The sequence below is a fragment of the Furipterus horrens genome, unplaced genomic scaffold, assembly GCF_987537825.1.
Source record: "Furipterus horrens unplaced genomic scaffold, mFurHor1.1.pri manual_scaffold_8, whole genome shotgun sequence".
NCBI classification, from domain to species: domain Eukaryota; kingdom Metazoa; phylum Chordata; class Mammalia; order Chiroptera; family Furipteridae; genus Furipterus; species Furipterus horrens.
The window spans coordinates 35,971,923-35,975,680 of NW_028327178.1; the positions used below are offsets into that span (position 1 = coordinate 35,971,923).

Below are 3,758 nucleotides of genomic sequence, written 5' to 3' on the forward strand. Positions count from 1 at the left end.
CACTATAGCTGCTGTTTGAATAGACCAAAAGGACAATGAAGCCACTGAAAAATTCAGTGAGAGATGATGGCTTAGACTAAGGTAATGCCATTCGAAGTGGTAAAAAGTGATCTGGGAAAATTTTAACAATAGGTCCAATAGATTTTCCCGATGGATCAAGTGTGAGGTATAAGAGAGAAGGAAAGAGTGAGTCAAAGGTTTTTAGCAAACTGGAAATATGAGTTGCTGTTCACTGGAATAGAGACAACTGCTGTGAGGGTTGGAGAATTAGGTGCTGAATTTAAAATGCTTAATGACATACAAACAGAGTATGGAATCGGAAGCTGGATATGCAAACTCAGAGTTCAAAGAAGTCTAGGCTGAATACACACATATATTCAAAGCATATAGATAGTATTTTTTAATGCCATTGGACTCATGTAGAAAGGGTGTTTAAAGATTTTATTTATTTTTGAGAAAGGGGAAGGAAAGGAGATAGAAGGAGAGAAACATCGATGTGTGAGAGATACACCAACCAGTTGTCTCTCACATGCCCCCAGCTGGGGATCTGTCCCATAACCCAGGCACGTGCCCCGACTAGGACTTGAACCAGCGACCATTTGGTTGCCAGGCTAGCACTCAATTCACTGAGCATACCAGCCAGGGTGAGAAAGGGAGTTTAAATGGAGAACAGAAGAGGCCAGAGTCCTAATCTAACCCATATCTCTCACTGTTTCTAGACTGATCTTCCTAAAATGCAAATCTACTTATGTAACTCTCACACAACTTTTTAACATCCTCCCATTACCCACAGGATAAAATCTCAAATAGCTATCATGGCATATAAAGTTCATTACCATCTGGTACCTGTTAATTTGCCCAAGCAATACCATGTTCCCATATGCGTATCTATTGAGTACAGGACCCTACTAAGTCAACAAAGCTCCTTTACCTCCGTTAAACCCCTATGTTGAGTATTTATATGTCCCGCCAACTTCCAAAACAGAAGTAATACAAAACAAATCAAAGTTTAACTTATATAAACCTGCTACACATACCCATAAATGACTTATCTATTTACTTACTACTCGTATTAATAATGGGACACTATCACTTTAATGATTCAACTTTCCTTAGACAGCTACCTCTCTAGATCTGCCATACCATCCCCAACTTTTTTCTGAAACTCCTATTTACCGACAGCGGTTGATACAGCTTAATAATTAAAGCAAGGCACTGAAAATGCATAGAGGAATTTACAAATTCCATAAACAAATAGGTTTGGTCCCAGCCTTATTAGTTATTAGTAAGATTACACGTGTAAGTATCCACGCCCCAGTGAAAATGCCCTCTAAGTCGTTTCTGATAAAAAGGAGCAGATATCAAGCACACTACAGAAGCTCATGATGCCTTGCTTAGCCACACCCCCGCGGAAAACAGCAGTGATAAAAATTAGGCCATAAATGAAAGTTTGACCAAATTATACTATTTAGGGTTGGTAAACTTCGTGCCAGCCACCGTGGTCATACGATTAACCCAAACTAATAGAACTACAGCGTAAAGCATGTTTAAGCATGATCTAAAAAATAAAACCAAACTTTAACTAATCTGTAAAAAGTCTTAGTTATTGAAAGAACCCCGATGAAAGTAGCTTTAAAACACTGACCCATGACAGCTAATATCCAAACTGGGATTAGATACTCCACTATGCTTAGCCTTAAACCTAAAAGGTCATAATCAACAAAACCATTCGCCAGAGTACTCCTAGCTAAAGCCTGAAACTCAAAGGACTTAGCAGTGCTTTACATCCCTCTAGAGGAGACTGTTCTATAATTGATAAACCCCGATAAACCAACCCTAGCCAATTCTGCTTGTATACCACAGTCTTCAGCAAACCCTAAAAAGGACTAACAGTAAGCTCAACTATAATACATACAAACATTAGGTCAAGGTGTAGCTTATGAGTTGGAAAGCAATGGGCTACATTTCCTGATCACAGGTTACCACTTACATGTAAGTCTTTGTGAAATCAAGAACTAAAGGTGGATTTAACAGTAAACTAAGAATAGAGTGCTTAGTTGAAAGAGGTCATAAAGCATGCACACACCACCCATCACCCTCCTCAAATACCAATGATAGTTCCTTAGCCTTATTAACAAACCATTAAATGTACTAGAGGAGACAAATTGTAACAGGGCAAGCGTACTGGAAAGTGTGCTTGGATAACCCAAAGTGTAGCTTAAACCCAAAACACCTAGCTTACACCTAGAAGATTTCATGTAAAATGACCACTTTGAGCCGTATTTAGCCCAAACAAATCAAACACAACTAGTACTACCAAATAAAACAAAACATTTACAACACGAGTAAAAGTATAGGAGATAGAAATTTTAGCTGGTGCTGTAGAGAAAGTACTGCAAGGGAACAATGAAAGAAAAGACTAAAGCAACAAACAGCAAAGTTTACACCTTTTGCCTTTTGCATAATGATTTAACTAGAGTAGCTTAGCAAAGAGGACTTAAGTTAACTCCCCCAAAACCAGACAAGCTATCCACAAACAGCCCAACAGGGCACACTCGTCTATGTGGCAAAATAGTGAGATTTCTGGATAGAAATGATAAGCCTACCCAGCCTGGTGATGGCTGGTTATCCAGAAAAGAATCTCAGTTTAAACTTAAATTTATCTAAAACCCAATAATTTTAATGTAAATTTAAATAATGATCTAAAGAGGTACAGCCCTTTAGATGTAGGTTACAACCTTTACTAGAGAGTAAGCACAAAAATTACTACTTCCCACTGCTGATTATTCCCATTGCCATTATAGATAACTATAGGGATTTCCCCAAATATCCTAAACTTTCAAGTTTTTCCTTTTCATACATTGTTTTACCTCCCTTCAAAGACCTTTCCCATCTGAAACTCATTTTCTACCTGGCCTATTTCATTTTGGCCTTCAAAAGGCGATAAACTACACTAGATGAATTCAGTGCCTCTTTTTCTTCTTCCATAGCACTTTACCATAGCACTTATTATATTATAGTCTTAAAGTTGTTTTTCTTTATTGTTTTCTATAATCAACACTTTATTGAAAAACTGACACCAAAATAGGAGATCATTGTTGTATACTTACAAAATTAAATGTAATTACATTATCTTGGTAGATTAACTAGAATTACTGAACTGATAAGCCTTTCTGTGATATAACACAAATTTAGGAAGCTGTGTGGATCATAAGTGTTGCTTTCTTCTAAATGAGCATGCTTCTGTGAGTCTAGCCTTTCCTCCCGTCTGCTGGCACAACACTGTTGAACAACCTACACAAAGAACCACCGTCTGAGCATGGCTGAAAACCTTGGTGATCTTGTAGCAGCATGGACATTTTACAACCATAAAATAAGAATTTAGACTTTGAACTAGCCTTTTCTTTTTATGTCTTTTTCTTTTCCTCTTCCAAGGACAGATGTAGTAAATCTCTAGCCAAAGGCATGTTGATCCTTTCGCAAGGCCAGTCTGTCAAGATCTCTGAGGCGACAACCTTGGTGAGCACACGTGATCAGGCATGCCTCAACTTGTTTTTCTTGTGTATGCTCTCCTATTAAACTGTGAACTTCCTGATATCTGAGGCTGTCATGTTATCTCAGGATCAGAAGAGAGAACTTAATAGTAGATAACTTGACAAGGAGCACTTCTCTGACTCCTAAATCACTCTCAACCTCTAGACTGGCTCCTAGGGGTAGGAAATCTGTCTTGTCTGTGTAACCCTGGTGTTTAATGCAAT

General features: G+C 38.1%; 1 pseudogene; it reads right to left on the minus strand.

Moving 5' to 3' along the window:
• Positions 1-3,208: 3,208 nt before the first annotated feature.
• On the minus strand, positions 3,209-3,385 carry LOC150002729 (small ribosomal subunit protein eS27-like pseudogene; annotated as a pseudogene).
• Positions 3,386-3,758: the final 373 nt, after the last annotated feature.